Raw genomic sequence first — 21,100 nt, forward strand, 5'->3', positions numbered from 1 at the left:
CGCCCAGGAAGGAATGAACTGGGGAGATGGTCCACCCACACCTGAGATTCAAACCTTGTTAAAGAGGGTATAGATGTGGCCCAGTAGACGGCAGAGAAATCTGCTGAAGTCTCCCAGGATTGGCCTGGCAGCTGGCTAAGAGTCTCACTAAGCAGCTGTCACTGGAATATTAATAAGATTCACTGGACAGCAAAGACTGAAAACTCACTGAAAAGCCACTTACCAGGGTGATGGCAAGACTTGCAAAGAAGCCACCCTGTGGGGTGCCCATGAAGCTCACTAGAAAGGCAAGCAATGGGGTGCCTTCCTGACTCCGGATGGCCACTGGCTAGAGTGGTGGCAAGATGTCCTGGGGGAGGGACTAGTGCCACTTGCAGCTGAATATTGAATTATCCAAAAGGAAAGAAACCACACAATTTCCTGGACAAGAAGCTCCCTTCTTCCTTCGTTGTCCCTCCAGAGCTCTCTATTTGCAATACTGATCCTGTGCTTGCTGGTAAATGAAATGCTTACAAGATTCAGTTTCAATGTCACAAAGCAGGGCAAAGAAGGGAGGATTTAGAGCTCAGAGGCAATAAACTGATAACTGGTAAAATAACCAAGCCTGGAATATTGAAATTTAGTTCTATTAAAGGACCGCCTAGAAATGATTTTCCTAATTTCTTGACCACTTATTCATTAATTGATTAATTCAATCCAGAAATACTTATTGATCACCTGCCATATGACAGGTACTATATTATAAACTAAGGATACAATGACAAATAATAAACATGGTTCCCTGGAGTTCTTAAATTCCGCCCCTAATTTGTTCAGTATTCTATTACCCTTTTGATCAGTACATCCACCCTCCCCCACCCCCAGCTTTGTCCCCTAGGTTCCAAGCATGCTCCTGAGCCATGGTTGCCTAAATACTTTAACCCTTGATGGCCAGCCCAAACAAAACAAATCACAGTCTTAAAAACTAAAATCATTTTGTTATTTGGTCAAATATGTTTACATAAAAAGCTAGAAAGATGGTGCTGTCCTCAACTAGCACATTGGTACCTTGGTAGCTGGAGACTAGAAATCAAGAAAAGTAAAGGGGCCTTAGGAGCTAAAATAGGCAATTCCTAGTGAACACTTGAATGGAGGGGTTAAGCAGAAAGAATGACAGCCATTTTTTCTTTTTTGGTTAGAAAACTTTCACCAAGAAAGGATCTACAGAAGGAGAGGTGTCTTTGGGTGGGAAATGATTAGGTCAGTTTACACATCCGAAGTCTCAAGTGCATAAGGGGAAATGTTCAGCAGGAGGTTGATGTTTGCCTAATGCAGGGGAGAAAGTCTACTAGTCATTGGTTGTACATATGTTTTCCCAGTTGTTGAATGAATGACTGAATGAGGAAAGTAGAGAACAGTAAATGTAGTATGTTCTGGGACAGAGTGAAAGGAAACTTTCCACATATAATCCATACACCTTCTCCACTACAGTCTACTTTTGGCCTTCATTTTAGGCTAATGAAAGAGAGCAAATTATCTTCATTTCCTTGCCCATAACCAGAAAAAGATGGGAAACAGCATTATCGAGTCTTTTCCCTTCCTACATTCACGGTCTTAATAAAAATCATCTAAAGGTGATCTGACAGTGACAGATCTGTCATTTTTCATTTCAGCAGAGTTGATTTCATTGATCTGCCCTTTCTTCCATCTTGCATCTCTCTCAAGGTTCTTGCTCAGTTGAAGAGAATCACCCTGACAGCTACAAAAAAAAAAAAAAAGAATTATTCTGCAAGAAATAAAGGGGTAGCTATTTCTTCCACCAGAATCTCTACACAAGCTCCCTGAGAAGAGAAAATAGGCTTGGAATTAAGAGAAAATGAGAGGTTAGATACAAATAACTCTGTTAGTAAGAGATCCCTGCTTTTTCACCACTTGTTTCTGAAGCTGCCTCTGCAATCTTGTCATTACACTTCCAAAGCTATTTCCAATTTTAGGACCATACCCCTCATGCCATATTTGTTTAATTTCTTAATAATAAACAATGTAACATACAGGTCAGATTTATAAGGCACTCAAACCACTTAAGTGTAAAGATTTATTGAGAAAGTCTATACTAATTGGTAATGATCATATCAGATTATAATTGCCTGTACTAATTTATCTGGTCTAGGAAATATTACAGATTTTCCTCAGTTCTTTATTTCTGTCTCCACTCGTGAATTTATATCTTTCTGGCCAAGGTCCTCTCAGAACAGCTCTCAGGAGAGTTTAATTTTCTCTCACCTTTAATTTACCAATCTCTCTGCCCCTGACTTGAGTAGATTGAGCTCTCTCCTTTTTTCTCTTTATCAGTTCAGATGCTCTGGCTGTGTATATTAGAAAACTCTATTTAAATGGCTTGAGTAATGCTGAAAATATATTATCTCACATAACAAGAAGTTTTTAAGTAGGACAGCTCCAGGACTGACTAATCCCACAACTCATCAATCCATGTTCTGTCTGTCTTAAGACTCCGACTGTCTCAAAGTCTTGGCTTTGCTCCTCAGACAAATTTCCCTTTGGAAGCAAGATGTCTGCCACAGTTCCAATTATTGTGTATGGATATGACCACATCCATTTTGTGGGCAAGACACTCCTTAAAGAGGTGAATGCCATAGGCCAGCCTAACACACCTACCGCACTGGAGAGAATAAAGAACACTAAAAACAATCCAAAAGGAAAGAAATGACTCAAATAAGACCCAAGAAGGTGGAGGTGCTAGACAAAGAGCCTTCCCGCTCCCCGATTTCATTCTACAACTGAATACTGGAGGGCTTATTCTCCTTGCCGAGAGTCAGTTGTCAGAATGGCAAAGGAAGGAAGAAGAAAGAAGAAAGTACAAGGAAAGAAAAAGGGAGATAGCTTACTATTCCCCTAGGAAGGCTGCAAGATTCATTAATCTCATTAAACATACATATTTGTAGGACTTACCGCCATAATTTCTCATACTTTCGCTAGTGGCTAAAGGACCACAAGTTAAAAAACAGTGTTCTAGTGATTACAATTCACTACTGACATTTGTAGATGTGCAGTAAGAGTTTAGGATTGTGTGAAGTATGTTGATTTGCGTTTAAGGAAGAAGCAGAACTTGAGCTTGGGCTTAAGAGAGTGGGAGAGAGCAAGGCAGACTCTTTCCATTAACATAGGAAGCAGTATGGAGTGCTTATGCTGCAGAGCACTGTAACTGTGAGGCCCTGCTCCCAGCCTAGCAGCCTTCCTTTGGTGAGAGCAGGAACTAAGGTGGGTGCAGTAGGCATGAAAAGAATGGGATGATATTTTTAAAGTAGCAACTTAAGGTCTTATTGAAAAATTACATTTATGGGAAGAAGAGATGCTATTACTGACAAAAATAGGGACAGGAAGATTAAATTAGAGAGAAGAGGCAAAAAAAAGTAGGCAGAAATTTGGTTATACATGACCTTACAGGCCATGTTAACCATTCTGGGCTTTAATTGAAAAGTAAAAGGAAACCCTGCAGAGTTCCAAACAAGAGAGTAATGTGGTTAAATTTGTTACAGGTAATTCTCTTGCTATACAAAGAATGGATTAGAGACCAACAGACCAAAAGCTGGAAAATTTTGAGGAGATGTTTGTAGTGATCCACCCAAAACACTTTGGTCCTCTGAATACAGAGTGAGTGCAAGTGGGGCTGGAGCTATGCGAACAGATTGGAGAGATATTAAGGAGGTAAATTAAAATGAGTTCTGATGATAGGACAGAGTAGGCGAAGAGGAAGAGTAAAGGGTCAACGATCATGACCAGACTTTTGGTTTGGCCTTTTGTTAAGTAGAGGAGTTGAGAGAAAGGGAGATTACATGAGTAATGGCAGTGGTGAGTTTGTTTTTGGATGTGTTACATTTGACATGACAACGGAGCATCCAAGTGGGAATGGATGGGTGTGTCTGAAATCCAGGCTGAGGTGGAAGCTCTGTAGACCCCAGGATTTAGGGAAGCCAGGTCTGCCTGGAGGCCTGGTGGGATGGCCTTGTAATAATAGATGAGGACTTCTGAAAAGCCAGTCTAAAGTAAAGAGAGATATACAACTTTGGTTCAAGAACTGATCCAAAAAGGAGAGATACATTTTGAGCACTACATGATTTATAAGTCAGCTTATCCTCTGGTTCATCTCAGGAACCCACCCTGTGTTTTGTGGTAATAGGGCTTCAAAAAACAGAATGATAAAACTAAATGTGCTTCCCCTCTGTAACGGCAGCAGACACAGAAAGTAGAAGCCATTGGTAAGCAGCTGGACACCAGAGGCTGAATGATATTCTTTGTGATGAAAGTCCATCAGCCACAGTGGTGATGCTTTTAGGAACCCCTGCACTAGAGAGCAGTGCCCTAGACCTGAGTCACCAGGAAAACTGGGGATGTCGTCAATGAGCGTTGGGGGATAGCAGCCATTTCGGAGATTATCACACAAAGGGCCTTAGAAACATCCCAGGAAGGCCAATTTGTGAAAATATAAGAGGGCCTTCTTGGGGGGAAACTTGCAAACAGCAAAGTAGAAGAGTACATGTGATCCACTCGGCCATCAAGGTCCCATACAGAGCTGTACTTAGGCCAGGCATCATTGAATGAACACCATGAAAAAGGCTCCCTGAGGGAGTGCACCCCAGTAATGCACTACATAGTTATAGGAGCAGTCATATCTAGACCAATATGTTATAACAGACATTTTCTGATCCCTCCACAACAAAGGCTTCTGAGCAAAAGAAAGTCTCTGGATTTCAGGAGCTGCTATCAGCGTATTTATCAGTTGAGCTAACTCAGACCTGCTGAACCTGCTCTTTTCTGGGCTATTAGAGCAGGAGAGGAAATGAGGGGCCTTCCAGATTCATCTCTCCTTAATGATAGTCTATGAATGACACTCTTGCCATGGCAAAGCTTAGCTTACAGGGAAGAAAATAACTGGTGTCTCGTGTAGACTAGTGGTAGGAGGGCAGAAATGATACCTTAGGAGAGTGCAGACTTCAAACCTTTCCATTAAAGAAGGCCTTAGATGCATTGTTAATGCTTTAGAAATTCCTGGAACTCCCTGGAAAGAAAATATAAGGTAGATTGGTTATTAGAAAAAGAAAAAAGAAAAAAAAGCATGTAGGAGAGAGGGGCCAGAGAAATATTCTTTCGTGTCTCAGAAACATGTAGCCTGGGAAAATGGATTATCTGTAAACATACATAGATTGTACAGACAGATACTTAGTTGGTGGATTACACACACACACACACACACACACACACACACACGAAGGGAAGACTTAATCACGTGGTTCCTCTACCAACATGTCAGTAAATACAAATCTGACACTGCTTTGCTTCAAGTAGGTGATAGCTTGACAAGGAAAGGGGTCAGTAGTTTCGTAGTTTAGTTTTATGCTAAAAGCAAAAACTCAGATACCATGGAAACATGTTTACTGTCCTAGTTTTGTTTCTGCATTGAGCTGGAGATGAGTAAAATGAGAAAAACAGAAATCAGTGAGAAGAGAGGAGAGACTAACTCATTTCTGTTTCTTTCCATTTTTGTTTTGTTTTGTTTATATGTTTATAATTTCCCAGAAGGAAATGTGTTTTTGTTTTATACCACCTCAAGTTCTATATCTACATGTTCTCTCCTTCCTTAGAGAGTGGAATTATCTGCAAGGATTAGCAACATACATCCTTTCACTTATAATTGGTAGAACAAGCCCCAATGTATGTGTATGTGCATGTGTACACTTGTGTGTACTCTTAAATCCCAAATTATTTACTAATATTGTAACAGACACCATCAACCGGGTCCCCATACCATTCTCCTCTGTTCCTTTTTATTAATAAATCACATATGGCCCATATACACACGTGAGCAGGCACAGGGCCACCCAGCTGGTCTACATTTCCCAGGCCTCCCCTGCATTTCCCAAATCCTTCCAAGGGAATGTGAGAAGCAGGAATCTGTGCTCCTCCAGGATACTTCCAGGACCTCCACTTTCTGTCTTTCCTTCTTGTCCTGCCTACTGGCCTGTGGGGACAGCTGGAGTAGCCACCTTCTAGAGATGGGCGGCACCTGTTGAGAAAGGCAAAGAGGAACATCTTGTCTGTCCCACTGAACAGAGATGTTACAGCAAAAATTATCAAATAGCTATTTTATTTAGGCTCCTTCAGTTTTAGGCCTCTGTTATAGCAACTTGTACCCTAACTACAAATGCGAGACTACAGAGAATTGCCAGCCTATTGTGTAGCACTCTATCGGGAGAGGTATGAGGTCTGACAATTAAGTTTGCGAACTTGATATCAGAGGGATTATTTATTTGAATTTGAATTTGTACCAACTGGACAAAGAGTTAACCAAGTTTACTATTTGGAAGTGCCGAAAAGGTTGCATGAAAAAGAGAGATGACCTGAACTTTTTGTCAACGATTCATGGCTTTTGCATCACGACAATGCACCGGCTCACATGGCACTGTCTGTGAGGCAGATTTTAGCCAGTAAACAAATAACTGTATTGGAACAGCCTCCCTACTCACCTGATCTGGCCCCAAATGACTTCTTTCTTTACCCAAAGATAAAGAGAATATTGAAAGGGAGACATTTTGATGACATTCAGGACATCAAGGGTAATACGACGACAGTTCTGATGGCCATTCCAGAAAAAGAGTTCCAAAATTGCTTTGAAGGGTGGATTAGGTGCTGGCATCCATGCATAGCTTTCGAAGGTGACTGCAGTGATATTCAACAATGAGGTATGTAGTACTTTTTCTAGGATGAGTTCGTGAACTTAATTGACCAACCTCATACATAGCTCTGAAGTCTTTGGCATGTATTTTCATCTAACTCACTCTACTTCTATGTCTATTTATGTCCACTTTGCTGTGCAAAATTTCAGGCATTTCCTGGCTATCTATATTTTGTGTTAATACTTAAATCTGGCTGACATATTTTTTTAGATCACCAGGTATTAATACATGTTTCTGATTATTTTCTAACATGATATTTTTCAAGCCAATTCACTTAGAGAAATAATCTGTGAAGATACCAAATATGACTCATTACATTAAATCTTTATCTTCTAGAGGTCAGAATGATTGCATGAAATTAAATTTCTGCCTTTCTGGTTGATACCCAGTGATTCTCATTATGACAAGGCTGATAACTATCATCAAAAGAAATGTCTTAATACACAGACTTCCAGTTATTGGCTAGTTTGGTTGAGATAAAACTAACATAATTTTTGCAATGAAATTGTTGAAGACTCTAAGGAATGTTATATAACAATTTTCCTGTACAAAGTTATGATTAATTAGTGTGCTCTATTTACCATTGCTCTTTTCATCTTACTAAGGATTTTTTTTCTCCCCTGGAATATGGTTAGAAAAGCATTATATTTCCTGAAGAGTTAGAGAGTATTTGCCATCTTTAAATTTTAAACAGTTACACACTATTCTTTTGCACTGGAAAAAATCATCAAGAAGTAAGATTGAAGAGCACAATACCTTTCACTGCTTTAAAATTTCTTCTTCTTGTCATAGCTATCCACACTTTCATTGTAAATGTCCCACATTTTGTTAGAGTATCACCTTTAGAAATCCCTATTCAAAATATGGTCATGCCATCTTCAATGGATAATATGTAACACGTTAATGTGTTGACCAAGATGGATTTTAAAGATGATGTACACATCATGTAGTCAGAAGGCATTAGGTTTTGGATCGATACCTTTTTATATTAGGGAATAACAGCCACATCGCTAAATGATCCTACAAGAGGACAGGGAGTCATTTAGGAAGCCCGGGGACATACTGGATTGTGAGGACATCTTATTGGCAGAATTCGGATGGGGACTGGGGCATACAATAGTAATGTATTTCCGCATACAACCATTTTTCTTATTTTTATGGCTGTATGGTGTATATTTAGAAGAATGAGGTAGATACTAAACTATTCAGGGACGGTAGGGCATCAGGTGTCAACTCAAATGGTTCAGGGGGAAAAAATATAAGCTCTCTGTACTAGACTTGCAATCATTCTGTAAGTTTGTGATTGGTTAAAAATATTTTTTTAATATTCAAAAAATCAATACTGATAAAAATATGTTAAACTAAATCTCAATCTTATCAGTGTTATTTCAACTCATTTGTACTTCTCAAATAATAACTTACCACTTCCTTCACGTAATATAGTCTGTGTATGTTGAACTTTGACTCAGTATGATAACAGAAGTTAAGAATACAGAATCTATAAGTAGATTATTTGCCACTTACTATCTGTGTGATATGGGCAAATTATCTCACCTCTCTCTGCTTCAGTGTCTTCATTTATAAACAGTAAGAAAAAAATGAGTGAACATATATAAAGCATTCAATTATTGGCTGCTACATATTTATTGATAAATAAATATTAGCTATATAGAGTCAACTTTTTTACACCTAGGATTTTGAGTTGTTCTAAATATACTCACAATATACTACTAATAATACAATAACACTAATGTATTCTAAATCCATGACTAATAATATCTTTGTCACAATAAGTCACAATTTTCATTTTCCTGACATTAAATATCTGGCTATTTCTTGTAGGATTGGTAACACTATTTTCTCTTTCAGAGTTTTAGAGATCATCTGCAAAGATAGAGAAAACAGCAACATTTTTTCTAGGGAATAATTTAAAAACTGCTTGGAACTGCCAGTTAAGGGCTGTGTGCTTTAGCTCATAACACACTTGGGACAATCCTTCCTAGAGGTTATATGAGCCAGCTTAGACTATGAAAGCAATACTAGCAGTTGCCTGGCATCACACTCTTTTCTGGGAAAGCTGTGTTAATGAAATGCAGTCTCAATTTCTTGGGCTAGTTATTTTTGGTTCATTACCAAAGAAATACAGGTTTCCTGCCCAGAAGCCTTATGCCGAGAATTAGATGACCTCTACAAAACAGGCTCAGCGAATTCCCATGATGTCAGTCCACTGGGCAGTTTTCCGAGGCAGCAGTTCATGGCTGTGCCTTCTTAGCAATATTCCCACAAAATGGGGGAATGGTGGGAGGTGGGAGAGCAACTCTGCCCACTCCGTCCACAACATAAATAAATGAATCACAGCGAGTCTGTCCAGCACTGCCACGAACAGTTTTCTAATGAAAGAATCCCTAGATAATATATTTTTTGAGTAGAAACAGAGTTCTCATGATATGTGGGCTATAAAACTGAAAGTGACAAAGGAATAAGACAAATAAATAAGGAAACAAAAACTCATAGACACAAACCAGAGGAGAAGGGGGTGGTAGAAGAAGGTAAAGGGGGTCAAATATATGGTGATGGAAGAACTGACTCTGGGTGGTGAGCTCACAATGTGATATATAGATGATGTATTACAGAATTGTACACCTGAAACCTATGTAACTTTATTAACTATTGTCACCCCAATATAAAAAAAACCCACAAAACAAAAAAAACAAGCAAAAAAAACCAAACAGTTCTCTGTTTTCTTTCTAGATCAAGCTTTTTCTGACTCAGTAATGTCGATCTCAAAGCAGGAGTTTCATGAGTCAGGGCAAGCAGCCCACAGCGTCATTTCTTGTGAGGCTGTGCCTCGTTAGAATGTGGATTAAGCTCCAAAAGAAGCAGAGGGTGAGAGGAAAATCGCTAGTGTTGCAAGACCTCATTCTTCACTGAGACCCTGGTTTATTATACACACAGCTAATTGGCTTATCCAGTGCTGTCTGTTCTCTTTCCTAGATTGTTAAACTTGAAAATTAGCAAAAGATAAACGCACAAGACTGCATAGGAATCCAAATTTGGTTTTATGTGGAGAGAGGAGAGAACTTGGACCTTACTGGATGGTAAGGATATTCCACTTACAGAAGAGTAGTGCTATTTTACTATCTCTCTGTGCTATGTCTATTAAGCTCTTTGCAAAATAATGTCTCCCACTTAGATGGTAGGCGTTGAGGTTAATGTTTATTTTGAATACGCTATGTCTAGAGCATGTTACACACTGTAGATGTTCAATTGCATACTTGGTACAATTTTTTTATTTCATTCATTAATTCTAGGAAGTTAGGAAATTAGTCGTCAGTCATATTTCTTTTTCTTTCCTAATCTCCGGGATTACGGGCCCTCTTCTGATCTACCTCAACAACTACCATTTGTTCATCAAAGATCTGCTCCAAGTCGTAACTGCCACCGACGCCTTCTCTCCAAGCAGAATAACCAGAGTCACAGAGGCACTGACTCACATATTGGCAGTGCCCATTTATAACTGTTGCCCAGCAGAGGAGGTCAGAGCCAAAGGACCCCAAGCGCTTTGGTGTCATTCCCAAGGTCACCTCTACTGTGGAGCTCCATGCACTAGACTGGCTGCCCCGGACTCTGTGGAATACGCAGTTCACCTAGCGAGCTTCCTTTGCTTTGATTCTCTATTCACTAAATAATCGTTAAGTTATTATTTTGCTTCGCATGTGATTCTTCCTACGTGGAAAAAATGTGTTCGCCATACAATTCAGTTTTTAATTCCTATATTAGTTATTTACCCCCCCAATGAACAAAATCATATTCAGATTTTATACATTGGTTTTGAAGTTGAATATGGATGTGTCCCTGAAATGTGGGCAGTTTCTGAGGCTGCAAGGCTGAGAAACAGATCTAGGCTTCCAAAATGAAGAGTAGCCACCAAGTGAGGTCTTTTTACACAGGCTGGTGGCCTTTCCCGGTGAGCACTTACTCCTCAGCCCACGGCTTTTCATACACTTCACACATGTCATGGTATTTCTCTACATCAATGATGTTGCACCCTCTACCACTGGGCTTCTTGGTCCCAGACATGATTTGATTATCGGCTTGTCAAAAGTAATCTAGCCGCTATCCAGAGGCCATTACGCTACAAATGGCACCTCAGGGGTCATTTCTACAGTCGCCAAACAAGACCACTGCACAGATCATCCACCATTTCAGCTCTACGCACTGTTCACACACAGTGCTGTGTAATCAGCCTGAGTTATGACGAGCACATGACTCCATACGGTTCTAACAGTGCTCAGTCTGACTGCCTGCAAGGGAAAGACGAGCAGGACACTCCATGGCTGACTCTTTTGTTTTACTCATTTTAACTATCGATGAGCTAGACTGCTCGGCAGAAAATCGCATGAGTGTTTTCAGATGATCAGGAAGGCCTCCTGGGGATAAGATTGGCTCAGTTCCTCGTTATCATTCTGCTTTGTCTTAGTCTTAGTTTCAACAACAATTAAACGTATTCATATTTATGTTTTCCCAAATTTATTTGTCCTCCTGGAAAGTAGGTGAGGCAGGTAAGGTAGATAATATTTTTCTCATTTGATTGTTGAGAAAAGAAGCTTAGAAAGGTTAAATGGTTAAACCAAGCTCAACACAAGCAATAAATGATAAGAGCTGAAATTTGAAACCAGATCCAATGATCTATGAAGACATGAGCCATGTATTAGTTTAAACTTTAGAATAGTGGTTCTTGCATTTTACTGTACTTAAAAATCAGGGGAGACCCTGCCTAGATCTCAGACTAGTCCAAGCTGCTAGTCCCTTCCTCCCAAAACAACTGTGGTAAAACAACAGACAGAAACAAAGCAGGAAGTAAAGAGGGGGTGTGGATCTGAATGTCCAACTGAAATATGTGACAAACTTTTGGGGAAACTAACGTGCTGGGGTTTGGGGGTATAGACAGAGCAATGGTAAGACTGGTTGACAAGAGCTTTAAAATCACCCAAATACAGCAGGAAAGAATTTTTAAAAAGAAAACAGAAAAAGAAAGCTAGGAAATATAGAACAAAGAAGTAGGAGTACTGAAATTGGGGTAATAGGCATTACAGAAAAAAAGAAAAAGTCAAGAAGGAAATATTTGAAAAATCAGTGAACGTAAATTTTTCTGAATTAAAGAAAGATAGAAGACTTAAGATTGAAAGACTTTAAAGAGAAACAGGAAAAAAAAAGGAAAATCCCACACCCAAATGTATTACTATGAAATTTCAAAACATGAAAGAAAATCTAAGTTTCTGAGAGAAAGGACAAAAAAATTCTTAGAAGGTGATTTGCTGGGTCAAAAAACATAAGCATTTGTAATATTACTTGATATTGGCATATTGTTCTCCATAGAAATTGCACCAATTTATACTCCCACTAACAAAGTATGAGAGATGCGTGTTTCCCGGCAGCCTAGCCAACACAGTGTGTTATCTCACTTGGAATTTTTGACATTTTGATAAATGGCATTTCAGTATATTTTTAATTTACAATGATATCATTATGAGTGAAGTTTTACACATGTCCACATGTTAAAAAGCCATTTGTATATGCTTTAATATAAACTGTCCATTCATATCTTTTACTCACTTTGCCATTGGGTTTTTGCTCTTCACATTTTTTCTCATTTTGTCATCTGTCTTTTGACTTAGCTTATGGGCAGAAAAGTCTGATCTTCACCTAAATAAAAATTTGAATAAATGTATCTATCTTTTATAATTTCTGAATTTTTGATATTGTAAAGAGGGTCTTCCAACCCCAAGGTTAGAATTCCTGGGGAGTAAACAACAAACAAACAGACAAACAAACACAAATTCCTAAGCACCAACCTTGGAATTTCTGGTTCTGTAATTCTGGCATAAGGTCAAAACTCAGCTTCGGAAATCAATGCTCCAACTTAATACATCCTTATGTTAGATACTCAGCAGGTGATTAATGGTGACAGTAACCCAAATGTCACTAGACATTAAATCATCACTGAAGGTATAACTCTGATTCTCAAAAACTATTAATACCCAAAAAGTAAAGTTGTGATCACTTTGAATACTTAAAGCATTCACAAAAACATACCGTCAAAGGCTGTGGAAAAAAGAAATGGAAGTATGTGAATAAGGTCCCCTTCTACGCTCCCATGAAAGGATACCTCTCACCTCCATTGTAGACACTGCACTTTCTAGATCTTAGGCCACTGAGCAGAGATGGGTTGATAGTGCAATTCAGGCCATACAGAGGGAGAACAGAGGCCGGCAGTTCTAGAAAGAAGGAGTTTCTTCTTTTGTTATTCTCTACACTCAAAATTATCTCCCCTACATTTATTCCATCAATTAGAGATTCACCAATTACTCACCAATTTAGCATAGCAAGCTCCTTCCCCTTCTCTTTATCTCTGTCTTTCTGTTTCCCTCTTTCTCATTCTATTGGGTCTTTAGACATCATTTAGTTCAGTGGTTCTCAATCCTGGCTGCACAATAAAGTCACTCAGGGGACTTTATAGAATTCCCAATGCCTGATCCTCAAGTCAAGCCAATTAAATTAGAATCCCTGGAGACAGGGTCCAACATGCTACAAAATCTCCTGGAGTGATTCTAAGAGGCAGCCAGCATGAAGAGCAACTGAAAGTTCAGTTCACCTCATCTAGTTAATCAATTAACAAGTAGTGAACAGTAAAGAGCAAGCTTAAGGATGCAACAAGAAGTTTGAAAAACCTTGAGAGGTACGTTTAGAGAATGGCACATTTCCAAGGATACCATTTCTGAATTGGGTGCTACAGTAAACAATTTGTTTTCCTAGAGAGCGGCATGAAAAACTTGGGAAAATGTGACATTGTGCTCTGTTATTCACAGTGCCCTGAAAGTTGGTTTCTTTTCATTTCCTATCACTCTAAAAGAGTGAAAATTACAATCTTCCTTTCTTCCTATCTCTTATTTACTCTCTACACTCCCCCCTCGCCACCAAAATATACACATCTTGTTGTTTCTCATGTAGCTTACTTTCCAGACATGAAATAGCAGATATCCAGCAGCTCAGAAATTGAGTAGAATTGATTTTTCAATCAAATTCATTTGTCTAATATTTAAAGACTTTCGTCATGCTGAAGCAATTTCCCTCTTACTTCCTGCATGTTTAAATGTGAATGAATGGGCTAATGTGTGACTTGTATTTCATCTCAGCATACTGGCTGCTGGTATTTATAGCTAACCTTCTAGACAATAACGGCTATTCCCAAACCTAACAATCCCATTCTGTTTACTGCACTCTTTCCCATATCAGATGCATATGTCTTGAAAATAGAATTTCTTTAATTCTAGTCATTTTCCCCATGTATTTTCTACTTTGATATTAAGTCTTTCTTTTCTCCCTTCTCCCACAAAGTAATTTTGCACATATTTCTACTGAGCAATTCCAAATAATTAAAGCACAGCTTTTAAAAATAAATTTTATCTACACAGATTGAAAATATGACAGCACTACTTTGGTTATTGCAGAGAAAGGAAATATACTTGTATATCCCCTATATTTTTGGCCAAGTGTACATTGTACCCATTCTCCTTTAATTTTATATTTTCATTTTGTATCACAATAATCACAGATTCCTATTTAATGTGCATATAACACATTTTTGTATTGGGAACTCTAAATCAGGGGTGTCCAAACTGCGGCCCGCGGGCCAACTGTGGCCCACAATCCATTTTTAATTGGCCCACAACAAATTTCAAAAATATATTTAGTTTACTTAAATAAACCAGGTGAGGCAATACGTACTTCACCTCAAGTGAGTGGCCCAGCTGTTTGTGTATTTTACCATATATGGCCCTTGGTCAAAAATGTTGAAAAAAGTTTGGACACCCCTGCTCTAAGTATAATAATTTAAGATAAACTTACCTAAAAATCAAGCTCTATTGAAACCAAACCAACAAACAAACAAAACATACATTTAAATAGTTGTGGCTTCAAAGTAACAATTGTTTATATCATAAAATGTTCATACTTTTTAAAAATATAGACTACTATATTAGAAAATAATATCAAAATAGAGCTTATCAAATTAACTGCTTTCTAAAGTTTCATTTTACTGATATAAAATGTGATTATAAACTCACCCTGATTAAAAGCTTAACAAAGGTGAACTGGTAATAATAAAACAACACAATGCTTTATTACATTAAAGATAATTTGAGAATTTGCGGGAGTTTTTATTTTCTGGTAACTATCAAAATAATATAATTTCTTTACTAAAAATCAAGCAAAGTTATACAAATTTAGATGATTAAGAGTTTTAAAAGTATCCTCAATACAGGAATAATTTGCTAATATGTTCTCAAACTTATCAGATGTTCTACATTTATGTCCAACATTTAATATATTTCAACATAAAGAGTTCCTATTTACCACATCCTTTTGCTTATAACAGCAATATGTAGCAAAAAATGCAAATGATTATGAATCATTTTTCTTTAGTTCTTTTTCAGCCCATTTGAATGTCTTGCACCATGTTTTATATTCTATTTTCCATGTCACTTTCCGGATAAGAAACGTCTGCTCTGTTTTAGCTTTAACAGTGTGTGGCTCTTAGATAGCATTTAGGGTTAATTGGAATTTTCTGTCTGGTTACACTCTACAGATGACAGAGTCAGTTTCTCAATAAACCAGTGTGATCATTTCTATTTCTGCTCTTCCTCAAGTTTAGTCAGGGAGTCTGACTTTCATCTTTCATGAAAGTGATTGTCAAGTATCAAATTCCTAAGTATAGTAGTTTTCTGGGACATAATTTTTTTTAATGAGAAAAGTATGGCATCTTTAAATGTTTTATAGCACTTTAAAAAATAAATGTGGCTACAAAAATTAAATGGAAAAGTTTTCATAATTAAATAATTAAATTACTGTGCGAGGAATGTGTTTCTTTGGTTTGATGTTTATGTCTATGGCTGAGCTAAATACTCAGCTGAATTAAATAGCATAGAATTTAACAGGAACGTGTGTGACATTCTCTGCTTAGATGTTTACAAATATTTAACAAGAACCTCGCTGGACAATTTCTGAGGAAAAAAGACTTAGAAGTGGTGTTAGACAGGAAGCTTAATGCAAGTAAATAGCAGCCTTGAAAAAAGTGTACGTTATTTTACTACATTAATGGAAGTGTCTTAAGAAACCTACCCTTCTCTTTACTGCTGAGGTTATACCTGGTGTATTCTGTTTAGTCATCACAATTTATGTATTTTTTAAAAAGATGGAAGCCAGGGTTCTTACACGGTGTTCCATTGAACATATTTTATTAACAGCTATTGTATTGGGGAAAAAGAGGTTCTATGGTCAACCAATATTAAATAGATTTCTTCTCTACAGGAATTCCTAATGCTTTTAATATGCTAAGGACATTTTGCCTCTGTGAGAGGATACTGTGTGTATATTTCTTTCAAAAATAATTAATGATACAATTATTTTTTTGTAAAGTGTTTATTAACCTCTGGAAAAATAACTTGACGAACAACTGAATTCTGTAGAACACAGTTGAGAAAATGCTGGTATGGTCCATTGAAACATGATTAAAGGAGAATAACAAGGAAAGCATTCCTTTACTTGTCACATAACCTCCTCATCACACAGGTCCCTTTCTTCTGACCTCTCTGTGACCTACACATTGTATTGGAATTTGACTTATATTCAGATTAAAAAAAAATTATATTTATTGCCTTTTCAAATATCTAAAGCAGACACAAGAACATATTTGCTTACTACAAATTTTAAAGATTTATGATTAAAGGTTAAAATGAGGATATTAGAATGTATATAAACGGTTGAAGGTGACATATTTATGTTTCCATGTTTTCCATCAATGTGGAAAACTTCTATTGGAATAATCGTACAGAGATGGAGTTTGCTGTTGAGTATCTCATGGTTTCAGAGCTATATGAATCTAAAGGTTTCAGTCCCATTTTCTTTGGGAGTATGAGTATGTAGCACAACAGAAAACCATCATTAGCAATGTAGCACAGAGGTCCAACAGATGCCAGATAACCTTTCAATTAGTGAAGTACCTCTAGGAAATATGAAAGATACAAAAGTATCCAGGGCTATAGAGCACCCCAACAGCCAGCCAGTCTAATCATTTATCCGATGAGTGAATTCCCTCTCCCCACTCACTGGTTTGGAGACTGGGGAGGGGACGATTTTCCCCACAGTGACAGTGTCCAAGCAGATGCAGAAGGGCAAGAAAGCATTGTGTAGGACACTGAATTAAGTCATCTTCATGGTCCCTCTTCTAAAATGTTATAACTCTAATGTGAAGAATTAAAATTAATGCAAAATATTAAATAAAATATATGTAATACGATTTTACATATTGCATTTAAATAATCTTACAATGATCTGTGGAAGGCAATTGCTAGTATTATTGCTTTTTTTTTTTTTAATGAAGCGACTTATAAGACTCTCATTCCATTCACACTACACACCCAGACAGGAAATGCTTCAGAGGAAAAATGGAGAAGAATTCATGCTTGACAAACGTCCTAAATTATCAAGGGGGGGGGGGGGTGTTATGTTTAACCTTTTTTGTTTCCTAATCTCAGATCAATAGCTGGTCTGCAGCAGTAATGTTGGAAGGTTCCTGCCTGAAGTTCATGCCACCTTCAGCTTAGCCAGTTGGCAGAGCCTATGTTACTCTTCCCCACCCCACCTTTCATTTCTCAGGTATTGTCAATAATTTTGGAGAGCACTTGAGATTTCCACTTATATTGGAAAAGTGTGAACAGGAGAATCTCCAATGAGTTAGAGGGATCTAGAACAGAGAGAATGTGTGCCTTATCCAACAGGATACTAAAATAGTTTTGGTGTCAGTTGAGATACTAATTCAATAAATACCATATTTCAGAATGAAGGTAAGGCTATGATAGGGGAATTGCAAAGGAGGAGTTCTAAAAGTGGGTAAGTGACTTCTAACCCCTCACCCTTATCCAGGTGGTATAAAAAATGAGAAGGATCTGGATATTGAGAGAGATGCTAGTGTGTTTTGAATCCTTTCTGCTCCCCAGTAGGGAGAGGGGACGGTGCTTCCCTTTCAACCTCAAGTCAATGAATAGGGGCTTTAGGAAATTTCTCAAAGACCTTGATATGTGTTCTTTGTTCAAAGATACCTGGACTGATGACTAACACCTTCCTAAGAAATACAAAGGGACAAAACTATGATTGGTTTGTTGCCCTGGTGTCAAAGCAAAATGTAGTTGTGCTACGTACAAGCAGCTTCCCAGAGTTTGTTGCCAGAGAAGAAAAAGAAAAAAGCTATGTATTTTTCCCACTCACACACTAAGTACCAGAGGAAGCTGGCTTTGGATAGCCTTAGACTCGTGTCCCAGGGGCCTTTCAGAGGGATGGACTTTCCAATCAGAGAAACTCAAGGTATCAGAGGATGCCTCGGGCTAGAGAAGACAAAGGAACCGAGCCAAAATAAAGATGGACTGCCCCTCTTCAAGGACACTGCAGCGAGGAGGCTCCCTAGGGATGGGCTAGGGCGAGGTCACTGAAGAAGCATGAGAGTCCACTCCACCCCGACCCTGTGCCTGAAAACAGATTTCAATCCCACAGAAAGCCCTGCAGCTTGCAGTAGTATCCATCACATAAACACTTATCTGCTCTTTTTTTCCTCTTCCACTTTCATTTGTTCTAACTCTGACTGGGTCATATATCATGGTGTGGTAGGGAGAGGAGGGAAAGAAGCATAGGCCTGAGCTTAGAAAGTTAGAAGTCAACTTTGAATGGAGATTAAAATTGTCAGAATTACACCGGCCTGGAAACATTACTGACTAATTAGAGAAGCTTTTATTACCTAAAAGTAAATAAGAAAAGAATATTTCTGCATGATTCTGCACCTTCATTTGTCCATGTTCAATTTAATGGCTACATCTGTTTCCCCAGATGAGGCGCAGAGCAGCAGCAAGACCCCAGAAACCTCCACACAAGGTATGGTGTCGCAGCAGAAGGACATACATGGTGTGAGCAGATGGAAGGACATCTGATAGTGTCCTGTACTCATCCAGAGGGAAGACCAGGAAGAACACACCAGCAGCAGACTCTAGGATGAATAATTGATAACCGAGACCCAGTTATCTCTATCTGTACCTCTCCTGGGGCAGGAACTTAGGTTTAATCCAGGAAGGCAGGGAGGAAGTGTAACTCAACATAGACTGAGAAAACCATGAATTGACAGTGAGCAGAGTCTACAGTTAGTGGACCAAAAATTAATCTTTTGCCAATCAGCTTGATCTAGAAATTGTTGAGTAATAGGAAAATTAAGTTACATTTCTGGATCCCAACCTGAGAAATTTCTACCCATTACATTCAAAATATCTAAACCAAATCCACCCTTTTTTTCCATATTCAAATACTCTTTTCAATTCATTTTTGTTAGCCTCATTGTTTTAGAATTGCAGTTCTTTTTGAATTCAACCAGTCTAAAGTCTGCATTCAGTCAAACCCCATATCATGTCTTGCTCATGTCTTTGTAGCTCCCATAAAAATGATTTCTTTTTTATTCCTATTGGCACCTCCAAACTATAGTCTATTTTCAGATCAAATCTGTATTAATACAGTAACTTTTGAAGTGATCTCTGACTCTATCACAATCCATCATGCACACCTCAGATGACTTTTCTTCAAGACACGCAAATTTAGAGTTTGAAAGCCCCTTCGGGATTCTTAAGCATCTGGTTGCAAAGTGACATGTTCATACTCAGAGTCTCTCTGACTCCCGTTACCAATATTGTGCTCAATGCCCCTTCCCACCTTAGGTCTCACTAATCCTCTACTCTCCAACCTATTTTGTGGCCACCATACCTCAGAACTGACTTTTTAATTCTTTCCTCTACTTTGCTTCTTACATTTTCTTCCCAATATATTCTCCCAGAATTGTTTAATTGAAATTTTTATTGAGAAAATGGGAGATTCGCACTTAGTCATGAGAAACAATACACAGGAATCCCATGGTTACATTTTGAAAAATTATAGTACAATATCACAACCAAGATACTGACATTTGATACAATCCACCAACCTTATTTAGGTTTCCTGAATTTCACTTGGTGTGTGTGTGTGGTGTGTGTGCATGAAGTTCTATATAATTTTATCATCCATGTAAGTTTGCATAACTACTGACACAGTCTAGATACTGATTTAATTTTTTCACTCAACATCGTTCCCTGGAGAGTCATTCAAGTTAAGCTTTTTGTATATCAATCATACCTTAATAAAGTGATTTATAAATAATTGCCATTTAGTTCATGTTTGTTGACTGTATAAATATGTGCATAATATCCTAATGCATTTTTTCCAAAACTATTTGCTTTAGATATCTTTTGACATTCGTTTTCTTGAATAGTTCATGTTTCCTGATTTCATGTGAATTGAAAATACTTATAAAATACTCTTTCTTTTATCACCATGACACCTCAATACTTAAACATATCAGGATAAAAACAAACATTTCTGTGGGAAGAATTATTTTGCAGCTCCCACACAAAATCTTGGATGTAACCCAGCTGGCTGATATGTAGCAGAAATAGCACAAGCAGGGGACAGGGAAGATCTCAGATAAGGAAACACAGAAGTACATTCTCATACACCAGGCTTCTCAACCCTAGCCCCACAGGAGAACCGTCTGGTGCACTGTTCAAAAGCATTGATGGTGGGGCCCCACAAAAGATCAATCAAATCGTAATCTTTGGCGTGGATTCATTAAATCCAGAACTGATATTCAGCCAAAATGACTGTTTCCACTTGGCATCCAGCATTCATTTTGATTGGACAGTGCCCAGGTCTTATCAATTTTATAATATTTGGAACATCACCTCTAATTATATCACACATTACATGACATCCTGGAGTTAGATAGACTATTTAGCCCTGCTTCTGAAATTTGTATCCGAAAATTAAAATAGAATTCTGATGTCTTTGTGAAATAGCAGAACAGACAACATGAAGTGTAAAATCCCTTCTACATAAACCACCCACTCCAAAAGTCTCCTTCCAGATTACCAGTAATAGTTGAAATCGTAGACAAAGCCCCAGTATTTCTTTGTAGTCTTTTTTCATGTATTTATTGTAAGCAAACATTTATGTAGACGTGTTAAGTACTCTTCAGTACATTCTTCAGTCTAGTCTAATGAAATTCCTCTAAGAAGTTTTGACAAGCATTGCTGATTACCTTCCAATATCCTTCTGCAACTCTTTCTTCCTAAAGGAATTTCAATTTATTTTGAGGTGGCAGTGTGTCTAACTAAAATCTCAATTTCCTAGCCCAGGTTTCCTTGCAGCTAAGGATAGCCATGTAACAGAGTTTTATGGTTAATGAT

General features: G+C 38.0%; 1 long non-coding RNA gene across 1 annotated transcript in view; it reads right to left on the minus strand.

The window, feature by feature from the left end:
* Positions 1-5,856: 5,856 nt before the first annotated feature.
* Positions 5,857-21,100, minus strand: part of LOC141567628 (uncharacterized) — a 151,490-nt gene continuing 136,246 nt past the window's right edge. The window contains exon 3 of the long non-coding RNA XR_012490466.1: positions 5,857-6,061. This is a non-coding gene — a long non-coding RNA (uncharacterized LOC141567628). The remainder of the gene's footprint in view (positions 6,062-21,100) is intronic.

Source organism: Rhinolophus sinicus, linkage group LG11, assembly GCF_036562045.2.
Source record: "Rhinolophus sinicus isolate RSC01 linkage group LG11, ASM3656204v1, whole genome shotgun sequence".
NCBI lineage: Eukaryota > Metazoa > Chordata > Mammalia > Chiroptera > Rhinolophidae > Rhinolophus > Rhinolophus sinicus.